Source organism: Medicago truncatula, chromosome 2 (genome assembly GCF_003473485.1).
Source record: "Medicago truncatula cultivar Jemalong A17 chromosome 2, MtrunA17r5.0-ANR, whole genome shotgun sequence".
Taxonomy (NCBI): Eukaryota; Viridiplantae; Streptophyta; class Magnoliopsida; order Fabales; family Fabaceae; genus Medicago; species Medicago truncatula.
In genome coordinates this window covers 35,626,568-35,646,066 of record NC_053043.1, presented here as the reverse complement: position 1 = coordinate 35,646,066, position 19,499 = coordinate 35,626,568, and positions in this window count along the sequence as shown.

Here is a 19,499-nt window from a genome sequence, read left to right as displayed (position 1 = left end):
CATAATCGCAGGAAAGCTCTATAGGCGAGGACGAGCTGCACCATTGCTTAGATGTTTGGGCGAGGATGAGACGGAGTTGGTACTGTTAGAAGTGCATGAAGGCGTATGCGGGAGTCATATTGGAGGGCGATCTTTGGCTGCAAAACTGTTGCGAGCAGGGTACTACTTGCCTAAAATGGCTCATGATTGTTGTGAATTTGTGAAGAAGTGTGACAAATGTCAACGTTTTTCTGATAGAAAGAACGCCCCTGCAAACGAGCTCACATCTGTGTTTTCTCCATGGCCGTTCCACAAGTGGGGGGTTGACATCGTCGGACCTTTTCCTCAGGCACCAGGGCAATTAAAATTCCTCATTGTGGGCGTGGATTATTTTACAAAGTGGGTCGAAGTAGAAGCAGTGTCAAAAATAACGGCGGAGCGAGTGGTAAATTTCTATTGGAAGAAGATTATCTGCCGTTTTGGTCTCCCAAAACATATTATAACAGATAATGGAACACAGTTTGCAAGCTCTAAGGTCGTAAATATTTGCAAGCAGCTGGGGATAGAAACAAAGTTCGTCTCAGTAATTCACCCTCAAGCCAACGGACAAGTAGAATCCGCCAACAAAATAATAGTTAACGACATGAAAAAGAAGCTTGAGGAAGCTACAGGACTTTGGGCAGAGCAGTTACATGAGGTAATTCTTTTTAAGTTTGATATCAAATACGTTATTGCCAATATGCTAACGACTAAAGAAAAATGAAACAAATATTGTGAATAAACTGTTGAGTACAGGTATTATGGTCATATCATACAACCCCACATTCTACCACTGGGGAAACGCCGTTCACTATGGTCTACGGCGCTGATGCTATGCTCCCAGTGGAAATTGACACCCCAACTTGGCGAAGGGATAATTTCTCAGAGGAAGCTAATGAAGTAGGAATTCAATGCACCATGGACATGATTGATGAGGTAAGGGAAGCAGCACACATCTGAGAGTTCGCAGCTAAGCAAAGAGCCGCCCGGCGATATAATTCAAAAGTCATACCTAGGAGCATGAAGGAGGGCGATTTGGTCCTAAAACAAGTGGTCGCCCCGACTAGAATAGGGAAGTTACTGCCTAGCTGGGAAGGTCCTTATAGAGTGAAAGAAAAGCTGCAACATGGAGCCTATAAACTGGAAGAACTTGACGGAAATCCAATTCCTAGAACTTGGAACGCTGTTAATCTGCGACATTATTATAGTTAGAATTTTATTATTTCTTATGATTTACTTTTTCAGCTATAACTTTGAGCAATCGTTATGATGAATAAAAAGGTTTAGGGGCGCACTCTTTTTCCCCTGCAAGGGCAGGGTTTTTAATGAGGCACCCTAAATTCTTAAACAATTTTGTTCTTTACTTTCATTTTTTATTGAAAAGAAGAAGAAATATCGAGTGACCGCCCAAACTGGGTCAACCTTTTTAAAGACTCTGAACTCGGCGGCCCGATAAAGAAGAAATATCAAGTGACCGCCCAAACTGGGTCAACCTTTTTAAAGGCTCTGAACTCGGCGGCCCGGTAAAGAAGAAATATTGAGTGACCGTCCAAACTGGGTCAACCTTTTTAAAGGCTCTGAACTCGGCGTCCCGATAAAGAAGAAATATCGAGTGACCGCCCAAACTAGGTCAACCTTTTTAAATGCTCTGAACTCGGCGGCCCGATAAAGAAGAAATATCGAGTGACCGCCCAAACTGGGTCAACCTTTTTAAAGGCTCTGAACTCGGCGGCCCGATAAAGAAGAAATATCGAGTGACCGCCCAAACTGGATCAACCTTTTTAAAGGCTCTGAACTCGGCGGCCCGATAAAAAACGAAACTTTACAGCCATAACAATGTTTACGATCTAAAAGAGAAAATCTACAAATTTCGTTTCGATATAAAAATATAATAGACCTTCGTTAGAAGTGAACTTTGTGTTGAAAAATCTAACACTCGGATCAAATTACTTTTTTGACAGAGAAAGTAGATAGAATAAAACAAAGAAATTCCCAAGAAAGTACGAATACATTAAAAGCATAAGTTGTTCATCAAAATAAATATTTGCCTCAGAGTCAGGCATTACAACTCAAAAGCGCCCATAATAGCAATAAATCCAAACGACAAAATAAATAGGCGACTACAAAAAAAAAAAAAAAACAGCATCGACCAGAAATCTTCAAGGCTCTTCAACCAGCTCGCCATCTTGAACGAATTTCAGAGAGTCAAGACCTGACAAGTCCAGATCTGGATAGAAATGGGCCACTTGCGACTTTGCTCTCTGAAAACCATCTTCAAAGAAACCGGCTAGCGCCATCTTACCGTCCTCGACCTCATCTTGAGATTTTTTCAAGTCGTCTTTCAATTTGGCATTCTGAGTATCAAGCTCGCCCTTCTCCAGCTGCCAGTCAGACTTTTCTTTCTCTGCATCAGCGACTGTCTTTTCAAGCACAGCCTTTTCCTTCAGAAGCCCCTCCACCCTCTCTTCGAAGGCTGTAGCCTTATGCTTGAATTTCTCCACATCTTTTACAGAGTCTTTGTCGCGTCTTTTTTCGGAGATCAAGGCTATTTGATTAACTTTTGACTCACTAATTTATTTCACGACTGAACATGTAATTTTTAAGGGGAAAAAGTTCAAAACACCCTATATTAAGAGATTTAGGGTTCGGGGGTTGATTATAATTAGGGAAGGTATTAGCACCCTAAATATTCGTAGTACTCTACGAGAACCTCTTGATTTTATTTAATTAATGTGTTATAACTTGCTTGCTTTTTTTGTTTAAAAGAAGGAATTAAAAAGTAGCGATTAAAAGAAAAAGAAAGTGAAGCCTAATTTATCTACATTTTTTATGATTTGGAAGGACATGGTCCTCTGCCTACGTACCCGTGAGGGATCAAAACCTCGTAGTTCGGGGTAGAAAATGACATTTGATTGGTTTGGTGTTTTTTATTTGTTTTGAAAAAGGTTTTAAAATGAAAAGCCAAGTGGCAAATGAGTATTTGTTTGTGTTTTTTAATATTGAAAAAAGAGACTTAAAGTAAAGTTAAATTGATTGAAGTTTGATTAAGAAAAGAAAATAAAAATGCGGACACTTGATTTGGATCAAGGTTTATTATGAAAATATTTTTTGTGATTTTGATTATTTGCATGTTTTTTGTTGTTTTCTTGGAATATTAAATAAAATAAAATAAAAATGCAAAAATGCTAAAAAGAAATAAAATGCAAGAAAATAAAAGAAATGGACAACCGAAGGGACAAAAATTACCGAAGGGACAAAATTCCGAAGGGACTTTTTCGAAGGGACTTATTCCGAAGGGACAGAAAAAAGAGGGAGAAGAAAAGAATAGCTCGTCAACACAAGCTAAATAGGAAAAAGAGAGAAAAGTTCTTTGACAACTCAAGAGAACTTTTGGTGTGTGAAATTGTGTGGAATGAGGGCTCTATTTATAGGTGAGGAGGTTGATGAAAAATGGAAAATTGGTTTAATGGAAATGATGGACAATTATGGTGAATTTCTAAAAGGAATGTTAAAGTTGACACTTGACTTGAATTTTTTTTTTAGACCTTGTACATTTTATTTTGGACCTATTGACACTTTATTTTTTTTTGGACACTAATTAATTAAAAAGAAATAAAATAAAAATAAAATAAATCTAATACGAAATAAAATAAAAACAAATTAAACTAAATTATGTAAAGAAAAATAAAATTAAAAGATGGAAAATAAAAATTATTAAATATAAAAAAAAGTAACTAATCTTAAAATTAAAATTAATAAAAGATGGAAAGAAAATAAAAAGAGAAAAGAGGGTCCGACTCGGAATCAAAAATGAGGTATTTTAAAATACCTCCCTGCCGAATTTTTCACTGAAAAATCAAAGATTGATCAGAATCAAGTGACATGTGGTAGTGGGGCCTTAGGTCAAAAATTGGGGTATGACAGATGCCCCTATTTAAGTTTCTTCGTCCGGAGATTTGAAGATAAAATCTTTGATTTGACGAGTCGAAGAGACTTAAATACAAAGTACACAATTTTTAACCTAAGATGCTATGGAAGCATGTGATGCAATTTATGAATGCAAGATGATTCGACTCGAATGAGAAATAAACAACGGGATACCCGAATTCGTTGAAGAAAAAAAAAGGGGTCCGACTCCGCTAGGGGAATGTAGTTTCACTGGGAAAAATGATTGTCTACTATCGTATTGATAGCTTAACAGAGACGATTGATACTTTTACCTTACTATCGATGAGATAGCTTTAATAAAGGTAAGAATGAGAGAAAAACCATCGTCTAACTACCGTTGAAATGATAGCTTAACAAAGACAAATGATACTTTTACCTAACTATCGATGAGATAGCTTAACAAAGGTAAGAATGAGAGAAAAAACATCGTCTAACTATCGATGAAATGATAGCTTAACAAAGACAAATGATACTTTTACCTAACTATCGATGAGATAGCCTAACAAAGGTAAGAATGAGAGAAAAACCATCGTCTAACTATCGTTGAAATGATAGTTTAACAAAGACAAATGATACTTTTACCTAACTATCGAGGAGATAGCTTAACAAAGGTAAGAATGAGAGAAAAACCATCGTCTAACTATCGTTGAGATGATAGCTTAACAAAGACAAATGATACTTTTACCTAACTATCGATGAGATAGCTTAACAAAGGTAAGAATGAAAGGACAACTTGGTCAGTCACACTAAGGATGACACTATTGAGAGTTGAAATTGATTGGTGACACCACTTGCACAGCTACCGCTGGGGATGACACTTTTTGAAATTGAAATTGAGGTTTGATTAGTGTCATGACTAGCACGGCTTCACGCCGGGGATGACACTTTGACAAAAGAAGGTAAATGGAAGAGGCTTATTTGTAGAAACTTGTGGCTTGACACAATGGTAAGTTAAGACTGAACCGAAGAGACACGACCGAATCGAGATTCTGGACGACTGATGCAATCATGTGTGAATTGATGTTGTGCATATGATGTGTACGTATAAACATACGAATATGTGAAAATATTGATGAATGCATGATTGTATGAATGTGTGAATATACAAATATGCAACTGCATGACTATATAGACTGTATATGACAGGTGACTCGATGAAACGAGACAAGACAGGCAAGATGGGAGGTGGACTGACATCGCAGTACAAACACTCGGCAAACTTCCTTGGAAATGATACTATTGTGAACAAATCGAGCCATTGACGATGTAAGAACCTGACACAAGGTAGCAATTGATGCCTCCTTGGGGTTAGCCCATTGTTGATAAAAAGTTTGGAAGAAAGTCGCCATTTGTAAACCGGCAGAGAGTATTCTTCCATTGGTATGCTTCAGCAGTCGTTTTTTTTTTTTTTTTTTAAAAAAGATCCCTAACTTTTGCCTGGACCGTCCTTTCAGATTTTCAGTCCACCGGGATTATATTCCTTTTTTGTGCCCCTAATTTTTGCCTGGACCGCCCTTTCGGGTTTTTCAGTCCACTGGGATGCTCTCTATTGCTTAAGCCGCCTTTTCAGGTTTTCAACTTAGCGAGCTTTGATTTTTTTGTTTTATTTTTTTTGTATATATTTTTTTTGACTGTGACAACATCTTTCTCAAGGCAGAGGTCCTTTCCATAGTGCTTAGCCCTGTTTCTCTTCTGGAGTGTAACCATTCTCGAGGCGAATGTTGATGTACGCTTCACCTACTCATGAGTTCAAAGTGAGTGTGTTTGTTTCTCACACTTTTCAAAAGATGTAAAAAAAGTTTTGTATTTTGAAAATTTTTGCTTTAAATATTGCCATCAAAAATAGAAGAAATTATGCAAACAGAATAAATGAGAGTTCCAAAAAAAAATGGGAACATGCTCAAATTTGATGAATTGAGTGGTGACCTGCCAAGGGCATGGCTCCATGGATTTTTTTGAAAATTTTGGAAAAATGGTAAATGTAATGGGAAGGGTACATTGAACACAAATAACCACTATCCTCCCCAACAACTTTGAATGCCCCTGTTCTGAGTCTTTGATCAGCAGATGCTTCGAATCGGAGGTCTTTTGATAGCTGAATGCCCCAAGTGGATTGTACCCGACCGGATGCAGTTACTTTGTCTTTTGATCCTTAACTTTTGCATAGATCGCCTTTTCGGGTTTGCGGTCTATCAGGATAATCATTTTTGTTCATGTCTCTAACTTTTGCCTGGACCGCCCTTTTGGGTTTTCAGTCCACCGAGACGCTCATTTTTCTTAAGCCGCCTTTTCAGGTTTGCGACTTATCGAGCCTTTTTTTTTTGAAAAAGTATTTCTTGACTGCACCGACATTCATAGGAAGTGCAAGTTTGTGACCATCCATAGTTGTAAAAGTCATTGCACGTCAGCCTTCATAGTTAGGCGTCCACTTGCTCCTGTAGTCTGGTTGGAATGAAAGTACCTTTTTGGGCACAAAGTCTCTTTCTTGAATTTCACGGGGACGAACCTTCTTGTTGGAAGTTTGTTTCAACCTCTTTTGACATGGTTGTACAAGGTCGTCATGCACTTTAAGTTCAATCAAGCTTGGACTTCGACAGGACTCCTATTGTTGGGACTTCGACCTCCACAGGAAGCACGACCTTTATCTTATATACTTGAGGGAAGGAGGGAGGTTGCCCCTGTTGAAATGTGTACTGAAGCACGATATCCGAGCAAAGAGAATGGTAGCACCTCGAGCTAGTCTTTGTAAATGAAAGCAATTTTTTGGACAATCTTCTTTGATATTTTGTTTGCAGCTTTGACGGCTAAGATGTCCCAGTGGGCGAGAGATCTTGCTGGGAGTCTCTTCATTCTCCTCTTCTCCATCTTCGGTCACAGAGAACTCAAAGTTGGGAGGGAGTACATGGTTATTGTGTTCAACGGGTTCATTAATGCATGATTTGATTATTGATTTTGACAAGTAAGTACAAGTTATGATTATGCAGATATATGAGAATGATTAAAGAATTTTTTTTTTTTTGGTTTTTTGTATTACCATTTTTCAAAAAAAGCACAAAATAAAATAAAGTCGGGATCAAAACGACCTTTTTATTAATGATGACCAATACTTAAAGCAAAACGCCCTACACAAGATTACTTTCATCTCGGGCGGGACGAAAAGATGTTTTTTTTTTTTTGAAAAGCGAAAAGCAACAAACAAACATTAATTGAACAAAAAGTAGCGGAAGGAACGTCAATAGTGTTGTTACCTCTTCACGAATGCTCGTGGATTTGTTGTTCAAACTGATACGTTCTCTTTTTTGTTTGCACGAGTGTTGTAGGTGCGAGTTGACTTTGGACGAGGACAGTTGGGACACCTTTGAGATGAATTGACCTTTAGTAGAAAAGACACAGTGTAAGACTCAGACTTGAAATTATGTATGAAAAATGATGCATGCTATGCTTATGCAAAAATAGACACATTTTTTTTTGAAGGACTTGTCAAAGTAATTGTAAACTTGATAAGAAACATTGCTTTATTTGAAAATTGTGAAGATGTTGCAATTGGTTCCCTTTTCAAAAGTAAGAACGAAACCAAGGATAAAAAGTTCTTAACAAAAGCTAAAGCTTAGTTAAGATTTTTGAAGTTTGGATTTCTTGGTGTTCTTCCTTACAAGGTCCATATCTTTGATGTTTACAAGAACTTATCTAAGTCCTTCGATATTAGTGATAAAAAAGTTTTTATGAATGAATGCATGTATGCATGTTTATGCTAAAGAACATGGAATGCATGGTGAGGTTAAGTCCACAATGTTGGAGCTTACGGGTAACAACGCCATTTGGTAAGGACTATGGTTTCAAATGTACATGTAACAAAGGTTCTACCAAGTTCCCAAATTACAACTTCCCTTATGAACATATCGGTGTATAGGACCGCTCCTAGTCCAATAACATCCATAAGTAAGTCTAGTTTGAGTGTAGTATCGCGTGTCGACCAAAGTCAAGACTGCTCTTGGTTTAGCCACCGCACTACGTCCTAAAAAGGCCAAGATGGGTTAAAGGTGACTAAAGGTTTCTCAACTCCGACGGTCATTCAAAAATAATAGCGCCAATCAAAACTGCTCATGGTGACATCATATTACTTTGAGACCTCCGTTGAGTGAGATTATACCACATGCACACATAGCACAGGACCGCTCCTGGTATGGCACTATGGTTGTACCTGATAAGTGCTAGAAAGTTGTATTTTAAGTGATATATTTTAGGCACTTTTGTTACTTGTTTTGCAAGTTATTGAGGGAAAAGCCGAGAAATAAGTGATTATTGCCCTTTTACGCTTTATCTATCTTACTTCACCCATTTGTGCAGGATTTGAACTCAAGACATCAAGCAAAGAGAAGAAAATGGAGAAAAGTACAAAAAGGCAGAAAAATGAGATCACTCGCCTCCAACTCGCCATAGCAAGCATCAAAGGCGAGCAATTCCAGTAAGCATCAAAGATCCTTCGCCACCAACTCGCAATGGCGAGTGGAAGGCGAGCTTACTCGCCATGGCGAGTGGAATGACTTGCGAGGCGAGTTAGGGCGGTTTAGCCTCTGACAGCTGACGTGGCGCGAACCCAATGGCGAAGGAACCTCAACTCGCCATGGCGAATGAATGAGCTCGCGAGGCGAGTTGATGCAGAGTCAGAATTGTATAAATAGCCCACTCAACCATTTCATTGATATACATAGTTTTATACTTAGTTTTTCTCTGAGTTTTTCACTTGTAATATTTCTAGAGAGAGAGATAGGGCTTGTGCTTTATAGAGTGAGAGTGATAGAAAGTGAATTCTACATCACTTTGTTGAGAGATCACAAGTGTGTAATGGATCTTTCTCTTTCAATTCATCCTTGCAAGGCTTCCATGACAATGAGTAGCTAAATCTCCTTTGTTGGGATTAGAGGTACTTGATCATAGCTTAAACATGTAATCCTTTGATTTATAAATATATGGTTCTAGCATTTGATTTGATATTGATGTTATTCTTGCACTTTAATCTTTATCTTTGATTTAATTGTGATTGAGAAATACTTTTGAATCTAGGTTTAGAATAACCATCTATCAAAACATAGGTTCTAGACATGGAATCGATGCTTTGATAATCACCTTGAGTATCCAAACCTAAAGCTTTCTTATCATTTAATAGATTGAGAAATCATCGATTGAACGATAAGATCGACTCTTGAATCATTCAATAGTTTGAGACATCGACCATTGAATGATACAATTGATTTCACAATATTGTTTGGACACGAATGGTGTTGTCGAGGGATACGTGATAATATCAAAGAAAAGCTAGAATCCATGTATGATCATTAGGTTACATGCGACGCTCGATCAAGGAACTCTAATCCTAACAAGTTTACGCCCTATTAATCTCAATTTTATCATTTGCAATTTAGTTACTAAAACAAACAACCAATTATCTTTTAACTTAGAATGATATTTGGTGTCGAACGGTCCGCGATATCGCACTAGTCCCTGAGGAGACGATATAAATACTTACAATTGTTTGATGCAAAAATACTACATCAAAATGGCGCCGTTTATCCTAACATTGCCGGTAGCTATTGGAAAGGTCAATGTCGGTAAAGCTTTAATTGATCTAGGCTCAAGTATTAATCTTATTCCATACTCGCTTGTCAAACGAGTTGGTGGCCTAGACATGAAGTTAACAAGGATGACTCTACAACTAGCCGACAAGTCTGTGGCACGACCAATGGGAATTGCCGAAGATGTCTTAGTTAAAGTGGATAAATTTGTGTTTCCCGTTGACTTTGTGGTCATGGACATAGAAGAGGACGATGATGTGCCGCTAATTCTTGGTAGAACATTCATGCTCGCCGCACGAATGATGATAGACTATGATGATGGATTGATGAAGGTGCGGCTTGAGGATGAAGAGATCAACTTCAATCTCCATAGTGCAATGAAGCACTCCAAAGACAAAGGAGCTTGTTTCAAGGTGGATGCAATGGATGATGTCATCATGGAAACAAGGAAACAATTGCATAAACCTACGGCCCTTGAAAGAGTGCTCACCGACGCACTTAGTGTCCTTAGTGCGAAGGAGGAAAAGGAGATAGAAGAATGCTTGAAAGAGTTGGAAACCTTGAAGGAAATTCCTCCAAAGAAAGCAAAAGTGGAGGAGTTGAAAGAGGAAGAAAAGGTTGAAGAATCAAAGAATGAATTGAAAGTCTTGCCGTCACATCTTAAATATGTGTTCCTTGAAGAAGACGGCACTAAACCGGTCATTATTAGCAACTCTTTATCAAGCAATGAAGAAGACAAGTTGATTGAAGTGCTTAAGCAACATAAAGAAGCAATAGGTTGGAAGTTGTCGGATCTCAAAGGCATAAGCCCCTCCTATTGTATGCATAAGATCAACATGGAAGAGAACTTCAAACCGGTGGCCCAACCTCAACGCCGGTTAAATCCAACAATGAAAGAGGTAGTCCGCAAGGAGGTGGTTAAGTTGCTTGAAGCCGATATGATCTATCCAATCTCGGATAGTAAATGGGTAAGTCCGGTGCAAGTAGTGCCGAAGAAGGGTGGCATGACGGTAGTCAAAAATGAGAAGAATGAGCTAATTCCTACAAGAACCGTCACCGGGTGGCGGATGTGTATTGATTACCGAAGACTTAACCAAGCTACAAGGAAAGATCATTTCCCATTGCCTTTCATGGACCAAATGCTTGAACGCCTTTCCGGTCAAGCTTATTGTTTCCTTGATGGCTATTCGGGCTACAACCAAATCATAGTCAATCCGGTTGATCATGAGAAGACGGCTTTTACATGTCCTTTTGGAATCTTTGCTTATAGAAGAATGCTGTTCGGTTTATGCAATGCGCCTGCAACATTCCAAAGATGTATGCAAGCGATATTCTCCGATTTGATTGAGAAGAGTATTGAGGTATTCATTGAAGTTGACAAGGCGAAGATTGATGTAATCGGAAAGCTCCCACCTCCGGTGAATGTCAAAGGGGTCCGTAGCTTTCTTGGTCATGCCGGGTTTTACCGGAGATTTATCAAAGATTTCTCAAAGATAGCAAAGCCATTGAGCAATTTTCTCAACAAAGATAAGTCTTTTCTTTTTGATAATGATTGTTTGAATGCATTTGAAACTTTGAAGGAGCGGTTGACCTCCGCACCAATAATCACAGCTCCAAATTGGAATTTAAACTTTGAATTAATGTGTGATGCTAGTGATTATGTTGTTGGTGCCGTACTAGGTCAACGAAAGAACAAAGTTTTCCATGCTATACATTATGCGAGTAAAGTTTTAAATGAGGCACAAATTAATTATGCTACCACCGAGAAAGAGTTACTCGCAATTGTATATGCATTGGAAAAGTTTCGTTCATACCTCGTAGGTTCAAAAATTGTTGTGTACAGTGACCATGCAGCTATCAAGTATCTTCTCACTAAGTCCGACTCAAAACCAAGGCTCATCCGATGGATGTTGCTACTACAAGAGTTTGACTTAGAGATAAAAGATAAAAAAGGAACAGAGAATCTTGTAGCTGATCATCTTTCAAGGCTCATAAACAAGGAGGTAACAAAGAATGAACCGGAAGTTCTCGAAGAATTCCCGGATGAAAAGTTGCTAGCTATCAAAGAAAGACCATGGTTTGCCGACATGGCAAACTATAAAGCAACCGAATTCATTCCTGAAGATTACACTTGGCAACAACGCAAGAAGTTCCTCCATGAAGCGAATCACTATGTATGGGACGAACCATACTTGTTCAAAATTGGAGCGGATAACCTCTTGCGTAGGTGTGTTGATAAGGAAGAAGCAAAGAAAATATTGTGGCAATGCCACAATTCTCCTTATGGAGGACACTTCAATGGGGAAAGGACCGCCACAAAAGTGCTTCAATCCGGTTTCTATTGGCCGACACTTTTCAAAGATGCCTACACTCATTGCAAGTTTTGCGATGAATGTCAAAGAACCGGATCAATATCAAAGCGAAATGAGATGCCCTTACAAAGTATTCTTGAAGTGGAGGTATTTGATTGTTGGGGTATTGATTTTGTTGGCCCGTTCCCATCATCATACTCAAATGAATACATCTTGGTAGCCGTAGACTATGTCTCCAAGTGGGTGGAAGCCGTCGCATCGCCAAAAGCTGTAACACCCCGTTTTCCCAATATACAAATTTCTTAAACAATTATCAGAGTAAAAACCATAAACGGGATATCACATAGAAACGTAATCCAAAACAGTTAAATAATGATTTAACCTTCACAAATATCTTTAACATAGCAGCGGAAAATCATAAACATAAATCATAAACGTTTTCGGCACGCAGGCCCAATAAGTATCTCAAAAGAGTTTATCAAAACATAAGCAGTTCACGTAAAAGAATGAAGCATGTTATAGCATAAAACCCCATCCCGTTACGTATCAGAGCGACCTAGACGACACAGTGAAGGCAAGGCCAACTCACGAAGCAACTGCACACTAAGCACGATCACCTGCAAGTTACCCATACGAAGGGCAACATTTTCAAGCAGAAGGGGTGAGATTTCATAATAAAATAACATTAATCAATGTAATTGCGAATCATAAATTAACATCAATCATTCCATTATTAACTTTGCATAAATGCTAAACAGTTATCACGTAATCATATAACCAATCATTATAAACAACATAACATAATCAAATAACACTTATCACATAATCACATATCCATTCATTATCAACAAGGCATCTTAATCATGACAATGTGACAATGCTCCTAGACTCCTTATATGCATGTGGTACCAATCGTCATCATAAGTATTAATATACTTTAATCGTGCGGAGGACAAAGCTCCTATAAAACGTGCGGAGGACAAAGCTCCTAATTTTCGTGGTGAGGACTAAGCTCAATGATATGCTATGCATGGACACAGATGAACAAAACATCATAATCATCGTAATCATGTGCATTCAATAACTTGATGCAAAACGTCATCATTTTCATTATATTCATATATAAACATTGCTTACTCAGTTAAATAACAGCAGCAGCATAGTCAAGTCGCATAACAGCAAGGAGATATCAATATATCAACAACAATTTACTAGAATCATAATCATTTCAATTATATCTTACATATTGCATAATACCTTAATCATGCTCAAATAATATCAACTTAACTCAATAGCTTTACAGACTGCATTAAACGTTATCATAAGGTTTCATTACCAATTAGGGGTTCACTCTGGACCAAAAAGTGCGACACAGATCGCACAAACACATAATCAAGTTCATCCTGGTTGTACTCGCGAGGCGAGAGTACTTACTCGCCATGGCGAGCACCACTCAACTCACAAACTAAGCTTGTTCTGGGTTCCCTCTGATCCTACATTCATTCCTAATCAATACTAGGTAAGTTCAGGTACTCAAAGGCATACAAGATTCAACTAAAAAGGTCGAAACACGAAATATGACATGCACTCTGCCTAAGCTCGCGAGGCGAGGAAGGTTGCTCGCCATGGCGAGTTGAACCAAACAACTCGCGAGGCGAAGGAAAGGGGCTCGCGTGGCGAGCGATGAAGATCATCACTCGCGAGGCGAGGATCATCACTCGCCGTGGCGAGCGATGAACAGAAGCACGGGCAGACTAGGGTTTTTCTCAAAAATCCAACACACAACATGGTTCAAAGCCTAATTTTGATTCCAGAATTCATCCTAAACATATTCTAGGGTTAAAGGACGGTTTCTACATCAATCTAAACAAGTTTTACCGTTTGATCATCAATTTTTAGGGTTTTGACCTAATTCCAAAACTTCTCTAAATCAATCCTAACTTGGTCAACTAATCATCAGAATTACAGTAATTAACATTATTGAATTATTAGTCTCACCCTTACCTGGTTATGAAGAAATCGCAGCTCCCTCTATGCTCTTCTCCCTTCTAAGCTTTTTCTCCCTTTTCCAAAAGTTTTCACGTACAATGAGTTTCTAAAATATTAGGTCTTCTCCTATTTATACCTCTTTCTAATAACTTATCTTATCTCACTTCCTCCCCCAAAACTATCTAAAATATCAAAACAGCCCTCAACTAAATATTTTATATTATTTTCAAATCTTTATTTTATTTAACAATAAAATAAATCTCATATCATAATCAAATCCTTCAATACTCATAACTTAACACGTCATCGATCAAATCATCAAAACATACCAAAATCATGCATATACTATATAATTATCATATAATCGCCTAAACTCGATTAAATAAACGATTAAACGAAAGTGGGCGTTACAACTCTCCCCCACTTAAAGGATTTTCGTCCTCGAAAATTTACCTCAAGCAAACAACTCTGGATAAGACTCCAGCATCTTACTCTCAAGCTCCCACGTCAAGCTTTCACCAGTCGCTCCCGACCAAACGACTCTCACGAGAGGTATCTCCTTGCCTCTCAACGTCTTCACTTTACGATCATCAATCCTCAACGGCAAAGTCTCTACCGTAAGGTTGTCTCTAATTTGCACATCGTCGCTTTGGATTACATGAGATGGATCCGGAACATACTTTCGAAGTTGCGACACATGGAAAACGTTGTGCAAATTCGAAAGATGCGGCGGTAAACCCACTCGGTAAGCCACCGTTCCAACTCTTTCCAATATCTGATACGGACCAATGAACTTCGGGGTCAACTTCTTTGACTTCAAAGCACGTCCTACACCAGTCATAGGAGTGACTCTCAAAAACACGTGGTCTCCTTCTTGGAATTCAAGATCTTTTCTACGCTTATCATGATAACTCTTTTGTCGACTCTGCGACGCCTTCATTTTCTCTTGGATCATCTGAACTTTCTCAGTAGTTTGCTGAACAATCTCTGGTCCTAAGACCACTCTTTCTCCTGATTCAAACCAACACAACGGAGTTCTGCATCTCCGACCATACAAAGCTTCGAACGGTGCCATTCCAATACTAGAATGATAACTATTATTATATGTGAACTCGATCAACGGAAGATGACTATCCCAAGTTCCTCCTTGCTCAAGAACACAAATTCTCAACAAATCCTCTAGCGACTGAATTGTCCTCTCCGACTGACCATCTGTCTGTGGATGATACGCCGAACTCAATCTCAACTTCGAACCCAAGGCCTCTTGCAAACTTTTCCAAAATCTAGAAGTAAATCTTGGATCTCTATCTGATACAATGCTCGAAGGAACACCATGCAACTTCACAATCTCCTTGATGTAAATCTCTGCCAACTGGGCAACAGGGAAACTAATATTAATAGGTAGAAAATGAGTTGACTTCGTCAACCTATCAACAATAACCCAAATTGCGTCGTTCCCTCTAGGAGTATTTGGCAAACTCGTCACAAAATCCATGGATATACTATCCCATTTCCATTCTGGCACGTCTAAAGGTACCATCATCCCAGCGGGTTTCTGATGCTCGACTTTCGACTTCTGACAAACTAAACAGGAATACACAAACTGTGCCACATCTCGTTTCAAACCAGACCACCAGAAAATCTTCTTTAGATCATGATACATCTTCGTAGCTCCCGGATGAATACTCAAGCTACTTCTATGACTCTCTTCAAGAATCATCTTCTTAATCTCTTCATTGTCTGGGATACAAATTCTTCCTCGGAATCTCAACACACCTTGATCATCGATTTTAAAATCACTGTCTTCGGTCTGATCTCTAGCAATCAACAAGTCCACAAACTTTACATCAACTTTCTGTGCTTCCTTGATACTTTTCAGAAATTCACTATCAATCTTCAGCATACCCAGTTTCACACTCTGAGGTGACCATTCGCAAACCAAACTCATATCTCTAAACTGTTCAAGCAATTCGAACTCTCTGACCATCATGGCGGACATATGCAATGTCTTCCTACTCAAGGCATCTGCAACAACATTAGCTTTACCTGGATGATAATTCAAACCAAAGTCATAATCCTTCAACAATTCGAGCCATCTTCGCTGTCTCATATTCAATTCCTTCTGATCGAACAAATACTTCAAACTCTTGTGATCACTAAACACCTCAAACCTTGAACCATACAAATAATGTCTCCAGATCTTCAATACAAAGACTACAGCCGCCAACTCGAGATCATGCGTAGGATAATTCTTCTCATGAACTCTCAACTGTCTTGAAGCATAAGCTACCACTTTACCTTCTTGCATAAGTACACCTCCTAAACCCAACTTGGACGCATCACAATATACCACAAAAGGTTCATCTGACTTCGGCAAAATTAACACTGGAGCAGTTGTCAAACGCTTCTTCAATTCACCGAAACTTTTCTCACAATGGACGTCCCACACAAAAGTTTTACCTTTACAAGTCAATTGCGTTAGCGGAAGAGCTAACTTAGAAAACCCTTCAATAAACCTTCTATAGTAACCAGCTAAACCCAAGAAACTTCTAATCTCAGTAACTGACTTAGGAGTCTCCCACTGTGATACCGCTTCAACTTTAGACGGATCCACTGCAATACCATCACCAGAAATAACATGGCCTAGAAAACTCACTTCTTTCAACCAGAATTCACACTTAGACAATTTAGCATAAAGCTTCTTCTCTTTCAACACTTGCAAAACAATCTTCAGATGCTCGGCATGTTCTTCTTCAGTCTTGGAGTAGATCAAAATATCGTCGATAAACACAACTACGAACCGATCCAAAAATGCATGGAAGATGCGATTCATATACTCCATAAACACTCCAGGTGCATTGGTCACACCGAAAGGCATAACTTTATATTCATAGTGACCATAACGCGTTCTGAAAGCCGTCTTCTGCATATCTTCGTCTTTTACTTTAATCTGGTGATAACCTGATCTCAAATCAATCTTGCTGAAAACTCGTGCACCCACTAGCTGATCCATCAAATCATCAATTCTCGGAAGTGGATACCTATTCTTGATAGTTACCTTGTTCAACTGTCGATAATCAATACACAACCGCATACTACCATCTTTCTTCTTTACTAGCAAAACCGGCGCTCCCCAAGGTGAAACACTTGGTCTAACAAACTTCTTCTCAAGCAAGTCTTCTAACTGTTTCTTCAACTCAGATAACTCAGAAGCAGACATACGATAAGGTGCCATCGAGACCGGCTTCGTTCCAGGAACAAGATCAATAGAAAATTCAACTTCTCTCTCTGGAGGCACATCAGGAATCTCATCCGAAAAAACTTCAGGAAATTCACACACCACCGGTAACCTGTCAATCACTGCTTGATTCTCAATAGATAAAGTAGCCATCAACGAAAACATCAAGATACCGTCGCGTTCCAGTTGCTTCAGCTGCTTAGTAGATAAAAACTCTGCACCACTTTCCTCTTCGACGGAAGAGAAATGTACTGACTTGCTAAAACAATTAATAAGAACGTGGTTGTACTCTAACCAGTTCATACCCAAAATCACATCCATACCACTCAAAGGTAGACAAACTAAATCCATTTCAAAATCACGACCAAACATAGACAAAGGACATTTCAAACATACGAGAGAAGTAGTCACCGAACCCTTAGCTGGAGTTTCGACAACCATCTCTCCATTCATATCAGACAAAACAAGACCCAAAGCAGAAACACAATCGAAAGCAATAAAACAATGCGTAGCACCAGTATCAATAATAGCAACTAAAGGAGTATTATTAATATAGCAAGTACCTCTGATCAAACGATCCTCATTCTCTGTCTGAGTCCCAGTCAAAGCAAAGACCCTACCAGTAGTCGGCGCCCTCTTAGGCTGAGTACACTGTGAACTAATGTGACCCTCTCCATTGCAATTAAAGCAAACAATGTCTGTACGGTTGCAATCAGCTACAACATGACCCTTCTTACCACACCGGACACACTTCTTGATTTCCTCAGGGCAGACGTTGCTCTTGTGGCCTTTCTCACCACAATTGAAACACACAATCTCTGCAGCATCCTTCTTCTTAGGCCGCCTAACATCGACCATCTTCTGTTTCCCTTTGTCAGCGGGGGCACTGTACGGCTTAGGACGACTCTGTTGTCCCTTGCCCTTCCTTTCATTCACTACCTTGTAGTGAGCCTTGGTATCCTTCTCATAGATCCTGCAGCTGTTAACCAAATCCTGAAAAACTCTCAGCTGCTGGTATCCAATCGCCCTCTTGATGTCGGGCCTCAAACCGTTCTCGAACTTGATGCATCTCGAGAACTCAGCATTCTCTGCAGTATAGTGCGGATAGAACTTAGACAGCTCCACGAACTTGGCAGCATACTCTGTCACGGACATATTTCCTTGCTTCAGCTCAAGGAATTCGATCTCTTTCTTCCCGCGAACATCTTCCGGAAAGTATCTTCTCAGGAACTCTCTCCTGAAAACAGCCCAAGTCACCACAGCTCCTTCCTGCTCGAGGGTAGGCAGAATAGCAACCCACCAGTCATCAGCTTCATCGGCCAGCTGATGAGTACCAAACCGCACCTTCTGATCTTCAGTGCACTGCATAACTCGGAAAATCCTCTCAATCTCCTTGAGCCACGTCTGGGCTCCATCAGGGTCATAACGTCCTTTGAAAGTCGGAGGGTTCTTCTTCATGAACGTCTCCAACATCCTAGCTTCAGCATTCGCACCAGCATTCACGTTAGGTTGTTGTCCCACAGCTTGGGCAACAGCTTGAAGAGCAGCAGCTAACGCAGCATCATTCCTTCCAGCCATTTCGGATATTCTACAAAAGTAGCAACAACAACTTAAGATAGTAATATAAATATTACTAAGACTCGACACGACTCTCTAATTGACCGGACGGATCGACCTGCTCTGATACCAATTGTAACACCCCGTTTTCCCAATATACAAATTTCTTAAACAATTATCAGAGTAAAAACCATAAACGGGATATCACATAGAAACGTAATCCAAAACAGTTAAATAATGATTTAACCTTCACAAATATCTTTAACATAGCAGCGGAAAATCATAAACATAAATCATAAACGTTTTCGGCACGCAGGCCCAATAAGTATCTCAAAAGAGTTTATCAAAACATAAGCAGTTCACGTAAAAGAATGAAGCATGTTATAGCATAAAACCCCATCCCGTTACGTATCAGAGCGACCTAGACGACACAGTGAAGGCAAGGCCAACTCACGAAGCAACTGCACACTAAGCACGATCACCTGCAAGTTACCCATACGAAGGGCAACATTTTCAAGCAGAAGGGGTGAGATTTCATAATAAAATAACATTAATCAATATAATTGCGAATCATAAATTAACATCAATCATTCCATTATTAACTTTGCATAAATGCTAAACAGTTATCACGTAATCATATAACCAATCATTATAAACAACATAACATAATCAAATAACACTTATCACATAATCACATATCCATTCATTATCAACAAGGCATCTTAATCATGACAATGTGACAATGCTCCTAGACTCCTTATATGCATGTGGTACCAATCGTCATCATAAGTATTAATATACTTTAATCGTGCGGAGGACAAAGCTCCTATAAAACGTGCGGAGGACAAAGCTCCTAATTTTCGT